Source organism: Mauremys reevesii, linkage group 6 (assembly GCF_016161935.1).
Source record: "Mauremys reevesii isolate NIE-2019 linkage group 6, ASM1616193v1, whole genome shotgun sequence".
NCBI lineage: Eukaryota > Metazoa > Chordata > Testudines > Geoemydidae > Mauremys > Mauremys reevesii.
Window position 1 is genome coordinate 62443660 of NC_052628.1, and position 13494 is coordinate 62457153.

A 13494-nucleotide genomic window follows, 5' to 3' on the forward strand; every position below is an offset into this window, starting at 1 on the left:
GGGAAATTATTAAAGGTCTGATTTTTATGAAGTTCACTGTCCATGTATGTTTTTGTGTGTTCATATATTCATGTGCACAGATGGTTGGGAACCTATCTAGCCATTTGCACATGCAGATTACCAATTTACCTGTGCACTTGTGGTGATTTTACATGAAAATGTAGGATGCAGAAATGTTTACACAAGTGAACCCCTTCTTAAGAAAATTAAAAATTGGCCTGGACATTTTTGCAGTTGGGGTACACATAGTTTGAAGGTTAGGAATAATTTCCCAGGCTTCCCCAAAACAAATAAATTCCTGTGTATGGGATACAGTCAGGGGCGGCTCTAGGCACCAGCAAAACAAGCTGGTGCCTAGGGCGGCAAAATGTAGGGGGCGTTTCCTGCCGCCGGGGAGGGGCGGCGGCAGGCTGGGCCGGCGGACCTGCCGCAGTCATGCCTGCGGGAGGTCCACCGGAGCCCCGGGACGATCGGACCTGCCGCAGGCATGACTGCGGAGGGGGCGCTCATGTCCCGCGGCTCGGCTGGACCTCCCGCAGGCATGACTGCGGCAGCTCAAGCGGAGCCGCCGGACCCGCGAACCGTCCGCAGCCGTGGGAGGTCCAGCCGAGCCATGCGGGACCAGCGGTCCCTCTGCAGTCATGCCCCCGGGAGGTCCGCTGCTCCCGCGGCTCCGGGGCGCCTCCCACGCATGACTGCTTGGGGCGGCCAAAAACGTAGAGCCGCCCCTGGATACAGTATGTGCCCAGGATTGCTCCCTTTTAAAACAATGGAAACACATCCATTGGCTTCATTGGGATCTGTATGGGGAGAAATATCACCTATTCTGTTTATGGAAGGGACACATATTTTACTCATAAAGAGCCAGACTGTGAGAGCTCATTGTGTTGAAGTACAGAGAGAAAGTGATGTGGCTCTCCCCTCCTGTGTGACAGTATAAGGGCCTCCCACCATATCAGTCCCTCCACTTTTTCCTGCCATCTTTTCCTTAGTCACATTCTCTGACTCAGGGAAAGGAGATAATGGTGGAGCATTAAACCACCCAAGGATTTTGTTACTTGTGATGGAGTGGGAATTTTTAATAATATTATGTGTGAATATGGTGTTTGCCTCAGTTTCCTCTATGTGTTGCATGGTTAACTAGGTGTGGTGAAAAGGTTGTTTACTCTTGCAAAGACCCAGATATCCAGGTGTGACTGTTGCTTAGCTGTCTGGGGCCTGGGCCCGGCCATTTGGTATCTAGCAACTAATGACAAGGGGGCCCACCCTCTGCAGAAAGCCAACCAGTTGTGAACAGCTGGAAAGCAAATAGACTAAGGATGCTGGTTAGGTGTTTGCCTGGGAACAAGAACAAAGATCAGAGGTGGGACCTTGGGGGTTGTTACGTGTGGGCTGCTGGAAACAGGACACTCTTGGATTGGGACTCTAAAGGTGGTCAGAGGAATCTGGGCTCAGGACTGATCCAGATGGACTTTGCTGTAACTCTCTGTATTAACCTAAAGACTTCCTATGCTGTATTCCAGACATGTAGTAAATCCTTCTGTTTTTACAATGCTGGCTGAGAATCACTCTAGAGTCATTAAGTCAGGGGTCCATTGCTCCCTTTTGGTGTGAAAGCTCCCAGGAAGTGGCTGCAAGGTCCCTGAAGACCCTAGGCGCATGGCCGGCCAGGGAGACACTGCGCTCTACCCTCGCACCTGCAGTTGCAGCCCCCACAGCTGCCAATGGGAGCTGCAGAACCAGGGGCAGAGACAGTGCGCAGAGCCTCCCTGGCCACATATGTACCTAGGAGCTACAAGGACATAGCGACCGCTTCAGGGAGCTGTGCAGAGCTAGGGCAGGCAGGGAGCCTGCCTTAGCTTCAGTGCTGACCAGAACTATCAGGCATTGGGCGTTCCGGTTAAAACCCAGATGCCTGGCAACCCTCGCCAGCTTACAATCAGATAGAGCATGGCCACTTGATGTTCTATGAATGTCATATACTGGCTAAGACAAACATTTTCAAATTTAGGTACTTAAAATAACATACTTTAATAAAAGTGGCCTGATTTTAAGACATTCTAAGTATCTGCTGCTTTTATTGACTTCTGAAAAAACATGTCACTTACTTACATGCCTGAGGTTAGGTACTCATTTTTTAAAACTTGGGCCTATATTTGTACTAATAAAATTAAACATGTATTTTCCTGTGAATCTGACTCTAAACTGTTATTTATGTGAGGGAAATGGTATCTTAAAATTTGAAGTTCCTGGCCTTTGGGGAAATCTTTAGGGCTCCTTTCCTCTCCAAAGTAAGCACAGATGTATAATAATCAATGCACAAATATTATGTTGTGTGCCTTATTTACATGCATAAGTACAGTGATTGCATATATCAGCTAATTGTACACATAAATAGCTAGTTAGACTTAACTGGGCATATGCACATTCAGTTGAGGTAGTTGTGTACATAATTGCATCCATCTAATTTTGAAAAATGCTTCTACCATTCCTATTAATTCAACTACAGTCCTGTAACACCTTTCAAAACTGCATAAACAACAGTCAGAGAATATATATTGGGAAATACTGCAGCCCTGAATACTGATAAACCTTCCTGATTTTTTCCCCCTTTTGGCATATCTCACCAGCTGATAAAGTCCCACTAGGTTGGTGAGTGGCTGTCATTTTTTATAAGTGGCACCTTTCATGTGTCAAATTTTTAAGCACCTGATGTTACAGCAGTAACCTCTGTTGAAGTGTTGATGGAGTCAGACTGAAAATGTAGTAGATATGGTTTCAGGCAGAAATAAAAGTTCTGAATAAGGCAAAACATACGGTATATATTTAACCCAGTGGCTTGTCTGATTGCTAATGACTTTGCTATGGCTTTGTATTCTTTTCTCATCAGAAACATGTACCTTCAGATTAAGATTTGTTCAGAGAGCTTTTGACTGAGGTTTAGATTTAGCTCTGTTTCCAAAGTCAGAACATTTCTGAATAGTCCTAAGTGAACTTCAGGCCTGCAGTGCACTGGCTTTTCTTAATCTCTTTCATTCTCCAGGTTCATCATAAAACATTTTCCAGGCTCTCTTCAATTCTCCTCTGGCCTTGTGGTCTGTTCCAACACCTCTTTTGGGATCTCCCAATTGTTCCTCCAGCCGTTACAGAAGTTCCTTTTCCTCTACTAGCTCTCAAGCCTTTTCCAGCCTTTCTAGATGCTACTTTGCCTGTGCCTGCCCGTCTCTTTTTCTCTGGTACACCCAGGCCAACATCCCCTAAAGACAGCTGATTTGCTTTGATTGCCTATATAATAATGGTATCTCAGACTTTGATTTCCAAGATGTGAATGTTTAGAAATGCTCTTGGCCACATCTTGATCAAGGATTGTTGATTATGTGAAATATGTTACTAATGCATCCGACGAAGTGGGTATTCACCCACGAAAGCTCATGCTCCAATACGTCTGTTAGTCTATAAGGTGCCACAGGACTCTTTGCAGCTTTTACAGATCCAGACTAACACAGCTACCCTCTGATATATGTTCATAGAATCATAGAATCTCAGGGTTGGAAGGGACCTCAGGAGGTCATCTAGTCCAACCCCCTGCTCAAAGCAGGATCAAACCCAACTAAATCATCCCAGCCAGGGCTTTGTCAAGCCTGACCTTAAAAACCTCTAAGGAATGTTACTAATGATAAGACTAACCTACCACATCCCATCAACTTTAAAAAAAGAGTAATATTAATGAATTAGACAATTATATTGATATTTGTGAATGCACCCTCCTAGAACTGTAGGGCTGGAATATTCAAGGAATATTGGGGTGTCAACAGAGGAAAGAAATACAAATCAGAAGACATACTTATGACACTGTTGTGAGCCTGTGAACCTGCAATATTATACAAAATTTCAGATCCTTCTTTATTACAGTGCAGATGGTAAAAGGTTTCAGAGGTTAAAATTAGGTGAAGAAGATGGACAATTATATTTATATTCTTTAGGGCTCAAATCCTGACCACGCTGCTCCATGTCTGTAATGTGGCCTGGCTACAATCAACCCAGACTCCATACCACTAGAGCAGTCAGCAAATCCTGAGAGATATGGCTTTGGTAGTAGACTTGCTCTGCCCCATTCCTGGGGATAGAGGCATTGACGCTATGCTAAATGGCCGTATGGCAGTGAGGTCATTAGGTGATCTTGCCAAGGTTGGAGGTGGTGCCTTTCCTGATATTCCAGTATGGGTGGTAGGAGAAAAGGTGATGTGTCTCCCTGGTGGAACTGTCTGTATGCAAAGGGCCATTGGGTAGGATGACAAGAGTCAATTTTTTCACATTATTTACTCACAACCTTTTTTCTGCCGTGCCATGAATTTCTAGCATGTATATCAGTGAGTACAATGGACCACATCCTCAGCTGGTCTAAATGGCTCTGATTTTATTTCAATTAATATATGCAGATTTACACCAGCTGAGCATTTGGCTAATATTCCAGCTAATGGGCATACATGAGTCTATAGCCCATACACCAATATTGAAACTACACCCACTGACTGCTGCTCACTTAATAAATGAATGTGAATATGATGATTACAAATTTCGCTGTTGGGGTGATTTGAGGATCAATCTTTTCCTCTTATGCACCATTTTTTACTACAAAGGGAATATTAGGCCCTGAGTCTATAAAGAAGATATTTACAAACTTTTAATGAAGCACAGATCAGACCTTTGTGTTGGATCACTTGGCAATAGTTGTTAGCTTAAACTCTTGGTTCAGGGCTTCTCTCTCTCTCCCTTTCTCCTTTCATCTGCCCTATCTCCACCTTCTCTCAGTGTGTTATATGACATAAGAACATAAGAACATAAGAAAGGCCGTACCGGGTCAGACCAAAGGTCCATCTAGCCCAGTATCTGTCTACCGACAGTGGCCAATGCCAGGTGCCCCTGAAGGAGTGAACCTAACAGGCAATGAACAAATGATCTCTCTCCTGCCATCCATCTCCATCCTCTGACGAACAGAGGCTAGGGACACCATTCTTACCCATCCTGGCTAATAGCCATTTATGGACTTAGCCACCATGAATTTATCCAGTCCCCTTTTAAACATTGTTATAGTCCTAGCCTTCACAACCTCCTCAGGTAAGGAGTTCCACAAGTTGACTGTGCGCTGCGTGAAGAAGAACTTCCTTTTATTTGTTTTAAACCTGCTGCCTATTAATTTCATTTGGTGACCCCTAGTTCTTGTATTATGTGAATAAAGTAAATAACTTTTCCTTATCCACTTTCTCAACATCACTCATGATTTTATATACCTCTATCATGTCCCCCCTTAGTCTTCTCTTTTCCAAACTGAAGAGTCCTAGCCTCTTTAATCTTTCCTCATATGGGACCTTCTCTAAACCCCTAATCATTTTAGTTGCTCTTTTCTGAACCTTTTCTAGTGCTAGAATATCTTTTTTGAGGTGAGGAGACCACATCTGTACACAGTATTCGAGATGTGGGCGTACCATGGATTTATATAAGGGCAATAATATATTCTCAGTCTTATTCTCTATCCCCTTTTTAATGATTCCTAACATCCTGTTTGCTTTTTTGACCGCCTCTGCACACTGCGTGACATCTTCAGAGAACTATCCACGATAACTCCAAGATCTTTTCCTGACTCGTTGTAGCTAAATTAGCCCCCATCATGTTGTATGTATAGTTGGGGTTATTTTTTCCAATGTGCATTACTTTACATTTATCCACATTAAATTTCATTTGCCATTTTGTTGCCCAATCACTTAGTTTTGTGAGATCTTTTGAAGTTCTTCACAATCTGCTTTAGTCTTAACTATCTTGAGTAGTTTAGTATCATCTGCAAACTTTGCCACCTCACTGTTTACCCCTTTCTCCAGATCATTTATGAATAAATTGAATAGGATTGGTCCTAGGACTGACCCTTGGGGAACACCACTAGTTACCCCTCTCCATTCTGAGAATTTACCATTAATTCCTACCCTTTGTTCCCTGTCCTTTAACCAGTTCTCAATCCATGAAAGGACCTTTCCTTTTATCCCATGACAGCTTAATTTACGTAAGAGCCTTTGGTGAGGACCTTGTCAAAGGCTTTCTGGAAATCTAAGTACACTATGTCCACGGATCCCCCTTGTCCACATGTTTGTTGACCTTCAAAGAACTCTAATAGATTAGTAAGACACGATTTCCCTTTACAGAAACCATGTTGACTATTGCTCAAGAGTGTATGTTGTTCTATGTGTCTGACAATTTTATTCTTTACTATTGTTTCAACTAATTTGCCCGGTACGACGTTAGACTTACCGGTCTGTAATTGCCGGATCACCCCTAGAGCCCTTTTTAAATATTGGCGTTACATTAGCTAACTTCCAGTCATCCGATTTAAAGGACAGGTTACAAACCTTAGTTAATAGTTCCTTCACATTTGAGTTCTTTCAGAACTCTTGGGTGAATGCCATCTGGTTGACTTGTTAATGTTGAGTTTATTAATTAATTCCAAAACCTCCTCTACTGATACTTCAGTCTGTGACAGTTCCTCAGATTTGTCACCTAAAAGCCAGCTCAGGTTTGGGAATCTCCTAACATCCTCAGCCGTGAAGACTGAGGCAAAGAATCCATTTAGTTTCTCCGCAATGACTTTATCATCTTTAAGCGCTCCTTTTGTATTTTCATCGTCAAGGGGCCCCACTGGTTGTTTAGCAGGCTTCCTGCTTCTGATGTACTTAAAAAACATTTTGTTATTACCTTTGGAGTTTTTGGCTAGCCGTTCTTCAAACTCCTCTTTGGCTTTTCTTATTACACTCTTGCACTTAAGTTGGCAGCGTTTGTGCTCCTTTCTATTTGCCTCACTAGGATTTGACTTCCACTTTTTAAAGGAAGTCTTTTTATCTTTCACTGCTTCTTTTACATGGTGGTTAAGCCACGGTGGCTCTTTTTTAGTTCTTTTACAGTTTTTCTTAATTTGGGGTATACATTGAAGTTGGGCCTCTATTATGGTGTCTTTAAAAAGGGCCCACGCAACTTGCAGGGATTTCACTTTAGTCAATGTACCTTTTAACTTTTGTCTAACTAACCCCCTCATTTTTGTATAGTTCCCCCTTTTGAAATTAAAGGCCACAGTGATGGGCAGTTGGGATGTTCTTCCCACCACAGGGATGTTGAATGCTATTGTATTATGGTCACTATTTCCAAGCGGTCCTGCTATAGTTACCTCTTGGACCAGCTCCTGCGTTCCACTCAGGATTAAATCTAGAGTCGCCTCGCCCCTTGTGGGTTCCCGTACCAGCTGCTCCATGAAACAGTCATTTAAAGTATCGAGAAATTTTATCTCTGCATTTCATCCTGAAGTGAAATGTTCCCAGGCAATATGGGGATAATTGAAATCCCCCACTATTATTGGGTTCTTAATTTTGATAGCCTCTCTAATTTCCCTTAGCATTTCATCATCACTATTACTGTCCTGGTCAGGTGGTCGATAATAGATCCCTAATGTTATATTTTTACTAGAGCATGAAATTTCTATCCATAGAGACTGTATGGAACCTATGGATTCGCTTAAGATTTTTACTTCATTTGAATCTATACTTTCTTTAACATATAGTGCCACTCCTCCCCCTGCACGGCCTGTTCTGTCCTTCCGATATATTTTGTACCCCGGAATGATTGTGTCCCATTGATTGCTCTCAGTCCACCAGGTTTCTGTGATGCCTATTATATCAATATCCTCCTTTATCACAAGGCACTCTAGTTCACCCATCTTATTATTTAGACTTCTGGCATTTGTGTACAAGCACTTTAAAAACTTGTCCCTGTTTATTAGCCTGCCTTTTTCTGATGTGCCAGATTCTTTTTTATGTGACTGTTCATCATCTGATCCGGCCCTTACATTATATTTCTCATTCCTCGGCTCCTGACTATAACCTGGAGATTCTCTATCATCAGACTCTCCCCTAAGAGAAGTCTGTGTCCGATCCACACGCTTCTCTGCAGCAGTTGGCTTTCCCCCATCACCTAGTTTAAAAACTGCTCTACAACCTTTTTAATGTTTAGCGCCAGCAGTCTGGTTCCACTTTGGTTTAGGTGGAGCCCATCTCTCCTGTATAGGCTCCTCCCATCCCAGAAGTTTCCCCAGTTCCTAATGAACGTGAACCCCTCCTCTCTACACCATCGTCTCATCCACGCATTGAGACTCTGAAGCTCTGCCTGCCTACCTGGCCCTGCGCGTGGAACTGGGAGCATTTCTGAAAATGCCACCATAGAGGTCCTGGATTTCAGTCTCTTCCCTAGCAGCCTAAATTTGGCTTCCAGGACATCTCTCCTACCCTTCCCTATGTCATTGGTACCTACATGTACCACGACCACCGGCTCCTCCCCAGCACTACACATAAGTCTATCTAGATGCCTCGAGAGATCCGCAACCTTCGCACCAGGCAGGCAAGTTACCATACGGTTCTCCCGGTCATCACAGACCCAGCTATCTACATTTCTAATAATCAAATCTCCCATTACTAACACCTGCCTTTTCCTAGAAACTGGAGTTCCCTCCCGGAGAGGCAACCTCAGTGCGAGGCAACCCCAGCACCATCTGGAAGGAGGGTCCCAACTACGGGAAGGTTTCCCTCTGCTCCCATTGACTGCTCTACTTCCCTGGGCCCTTCTTCCTCCTCAACAGCACAGGTGCTGTCTAAGCGGAGGTGGGACAATTCTACAGTGTCCCGGAAAGCCTCATCAACATACCTCTCTGCCTCTCTCAGCTCCTCCAGTTCCGCCACCCTGGCCTCCAAAATCCGTACATGGTCTCTGAGGGCCAGGAGCTCCTTGCACCGACTGCACACATACGCAACCCGCCCACAGGGCAGGTAATCATACATGCTACACTCAGTGCAATAAACTGGATAGCCCCCACTCTGCTGCTGGGCTTCTGCCTGCATTGTCTCCTAGTTAGTGAAAGGGTGGTTTACGGAAAGTAGTTTTGGAATGTAGTTTGGTTTATAGGTTTTAGGATTTTAGGGGGGGCTACAGGGAAGGGGTTATGGCCGGCGGTTATGACCACTTCTCCCATACAACTGATATGAGGTTTTATTACCTCTGGGCCTCATACTTGTAATCCCTTCTAGGCTATGTTGAATCTAAATTTTCTTTGTGCTGAGTGGGCTATAAAATCCACTTACCTCTACACTTTTCTCTTTGGGCGAGCGTAGCCGTCCCCCTCCTTTTTTGTTTTGTTTTTTAAGTCTTCTTACACTGAACTGGCTCACCCCAGTGTTGCTACAACTGTATCCTTGTTCTGAGATGTGGCAGAGTACATGCCCTAGTGGCAGGTGGGATGGGACTGTGTGCACTGTGCCTGGGTCTCCTGAATGGGCAGATGAGGATGAAGAATCAGTTGTGGCAGGGGGGGTACTGGCTGTGTGGAAGTGGGCGAGATGAGCTCTTGCGCCGGCTCCCTGCGGGACACCAATTAGAGGTCTCTAGGCCAATCTCTCCAACTCTCCCAAGTGAGAAGGAGGGGCCATTATAGGGCGGGAGGAGGAGTCTGCATGGCCTGGCAAAGTTGACAGCTCCCCCAACTGGGGCATTTCTGCCTACAGCACACAATGTCAGAGCAGGAGTTCATGGCACTCTCCTAAATATACACACTACCGGCCCTCGATGAGCAGGGCTCCCAGGCACATTCTGCGGGTGTGAATATGCAGTCGATAGCAAAGGGAGCCAAGGGACACACACTCACTAGTAACCCCAATCCCAGTGCATGCCCAAAAGAAACTCTTTGCACTGGCTGTGCTGGCGGAACTCGCAAATGCTTCACTGGCAGTTAAACAATTACCCACGTGGCCTTACGATATCAAGTCAGCACATGTAACCATGGCCATAGCAAGTTCCAAAGGGAGCACTGTCTGTCCTCCTTGGCCGGCAGGACTGGGAGTGTTCTGGTGTGGGAGGGAGGGCTCCCCATGCTTCATCCAGGATGGGGTCCCTGCTTGGAGGGGAATCCCTTAACACAAGGCTGAAGGCTGCCACAACTTTTTCTCTCAGTTACTCAAACAAGTACCTGTGATGCTGCTGTAACAGCACTGGAATCTCATGGGCAAAGTGGAGGACACCTCTGCAGCCTGGCACAGCAAGGAGAAGGGGTAGCTGGCAGAGTGAGGGATGGCAGCAGGGGAGCCTTTCTGCCAATTCAGTTCTTCCTAAGCACTCTCCCTGCTCTCATCGCTCTTTGCCAGTGCCACATGTGCTGCTTGGGCTCTACCTGGATTTGCTGCTTGTGCAATTGTGCAGCCAAGTGAAAGGGGTAGATCAGACAAGCAGGGAGGTTGGACAGAGCTATAGTCCCACCCCCAAACCCAGCATTCAGGAGCCCTGGGCAAAATGGCTCAATCACTGGCTCTTAATCGCAGTGGGCAGTGACCCACAGTAATCCTTCCCACTGTGCCTATGTTGAAGGGGAGCTTTGGGCCCAGCTGTATGTTCCAGGTTCCAGTGCTGCTGTTCCCACTTCAATTCTGTGAGCTCCACTACACAATGGGATCCATTCTGAACCTTGTCTCTCAGTGCTCCAGAACTCTGCTGGGTTCAGATCCAGGCAGTACACTGGTCCTGCACAGAAGAGAACTACTGGGGAAGGATGTTCATGGAGTGTGCTGCACCCTCCCACCCTTTTGAGTGGTAGATTGTGAAGTATGATCAATGCAAGATTGTTGCATGGCCAGGCACACATGCATTTTAGGGGCAATGTTGTTTCTAGGTTTCTTTCATAGCTATGAATGATTGGCATCGATCTATCTACATAGGGTTTTGTACACATACAGGGGGCTCATCACCATCATATCTGAAGACTTACAAATTCTAAATGTATGTCTGCATGACAGCGGCATAGATACAGCACTGCAGCTGTACCACTGTTGAGCTGTAGTATAGATGTGTCCTACATCGATGGAAGATTTATCCATTGATGTAAATAATCCAACTCTCAAAGAGGAGGTAGCTAGAGTGACAAAAGAATTATTCTGTTGTTCTACTTTAAACTATAGCGTGGGTTAGGTTGACCTAACTAAGTCACATAGTGCATGAAATTTTTCACAGCCCTAAGCGATATAGCTAAGTTGACCTAAGTTTTAGGTGTAGACAAGGCCTAAGAGTATACGTAATAAAATATGTTTTCCCTTTACATGCCCAGTCAGCATGGTTTTGCTTTATTATTATGTGATGTCTGGATCAAATAAATGGGTTTTATTTTTTTCTGTTCTGAAGACATTTGGCTTTTCTAATGTCATCCAGGAGTGAGTTCTACTCACGCATGGCCCTGGCTTCTTGCTTTCCACCAGCCTTTCTTCACCTTTCATCATTCTCTTCTTTCAAGCTTTCCTTATCATTATTTATTTGTAATATGGTAGGAACTTACAGACTCCAGCTATTGTGTTAGCTTTTGCACATATGTGGAATAAAAGCTCCCAAGAATTTATTCTAAATAGACAAGACAGATGATGGGTGGAGGATAAGGACAGAACTCACAAACAAAGGATTGGGAACTAAGACACAAAGATCCTCTCCCTCTTTTCCAGCCTGTTTATACTGCATAAAAGGGTTTGAGCATTGTAAGTGTCTCTAAAAGTCACATATCTGGCTAAGGAAAGATTCCCCCAGACCAAGAATTGTTGAAGACAGACATAAAGCTGCCTCCTGAGCATCCCCTCCCAAAGCTCAGTGTAATGGGTGGGGTGACAATACGCAGCTGTGAAGAGATTCCAGGCAGTGCTGTGGCCACCATGGCAGCCCATAACTTAGCTATGTCTACACTGCACTTGGGAGGTATAATTCCCATCTTAGGTAAACATACATGTGCTAGCTTTGCTTTAAGTAGCGTGCTACAAATAGTGATGTGGCTTCAGCGGTACATGCTAGTCGCCTTAGTTCAACCCTATCCAAGTGTCTAGGTACTCAGGTAGTAGCTCGAGTTACCACCCTTGCCACAATGGCCGCACAGCTATTCCAATACTCTAGCATGGGCAGAGGTAGCAAGTGTTGGTTTATTCAAGATGGGAATTACATCTCCCAACTGAACTGTAGACTTACCATCAGACAGGAATTAGGGGGTGACTAAAAGTTATTCCAAGGGCCTCTCTAACCACTGCCATGTGTCTGACGAAGTGGGTATTCACCCACGAAAGCTTATGCTCCAATACATCTGTTAATCTATAAGGTGCCACAGGACTCTTTGTTGTTTTTCACAGATCCAGACTAACATGGCTACCGCTCTGATACATCTAACCACTGAAGTAGCCCATGATCAGGAAAGTGCAAAGATGGCTTCAAGGTTTCTGGGCTTCAGGGTCTTATAGGTGCAGCATAGAATCTCTCCCTAAGTGACTTGAAAAGGTCTCCTAGGAAGCTCTGGTTGAACTGGGAACTTAGCTGAGATCTTCTGAGAATCAGTCAGGTGCCTTAAATGCAAACTATTCATCCTTCAAGCCTCCTTCTCCTCAAAATTCCAGGCTTCCTTTTCCTCTTTCAGAGGTTAACCTCCCGATCGTACCTGCTGTTCTTCTACTCACATGCATGGATTAACATTAGGTATACTTGTCATCCTGACAGGCACTCCAGAAAGCCCCCTACATATAGCCCATATTTTGCCCTCTTTCTACTGGCACTATCTGTTCTGCCCTTTGCTTTATATGGCTTAGCCGGGAGTTGTGAATCTATCCCAGTGTTAGTCAGTCTTAAAAGCTGTGAGCAGTTCCAGATGAAATTTGAAATATTGAAGTGAGTTAAAATATTGACTCCAAATTTGGTCCTGCTTTCCCTTTTTGATATATCTCTATAATATTATCAATGCCAATATTAATATAAGTATAGTTATAATAATGGAAATATGATACAAGGCAAAGTAGACAAAATTATATTACCTTAGGCTACTTAATATTGACTTTTGTTCTTGTGGAAAACCTCATGTAACTTTCAGAAGAAGAATTTATATGAGGTATCATAAAATATTTTAAATTTGGTTGAACTCCCCCCATACACATTAATCATTGCAGATTTACTTCCTCGAGAATGGCTATAAATCATTGGATTGTATAGTTACTATTCAAGAAAGATACTTTACTTAAAGGAATCTAATTCATCACAGAGCAGTTGTTCGTGCATACCTATCTCTTCTAGATCAAAGTAATTTAATCCTGTAAACAAAAGGAGAAAATCAAGTTAAAAACAAAGCTAGATTAATTACAGTGGTTTAAAAGGTATATCATGTACCACTTTAAGCTCATATTAGCAGAGTGTCACTCAAAAATTCCGTATTAAAACAAAAAGCTCTACTTTCAATCTATTCCGCAGCATCATGAGCTGATCCTCAGCTTGCTTCTTCAAGGGGAAAGGAAAAGAAACCCAGAACACAGCTGTGAAGTTAGGCTGCACTTTACAACTATAACTGTTATGGTGTCAGTTGGAAATCTTTGTACTTTTTATGTTTAAGAATCTCTCTCCTGTCAAAACTAG

General features: G+C 44.0%; 1 long non-coding RNA gene across 1 annotated transcript in view; it reads right to left on the reverse strand.

Moving 5' to 3' along the window:
* Window positions 1-10481, reverse strand: part of LOC120408247 — a 28535-nt gene extending 18054 nt beyond the window's left edge. The window contains exons 1-2 of the long non-coding RNA XR_005600563.1: window positions 10049-10481; window positions 9168-9352 (exon numbers count right to left, since the gene is read on the reverse strand). This is a non-coding gene — a long non-coding RNA (uncharacterized LOC120408247). The remainder of the gene's footprint in view (window positions 1-9167; window positions 9353-10048) is intronic.
* Between the last annotated feature and the right edge of the window lie 3013 nt (window positions 10482-13494).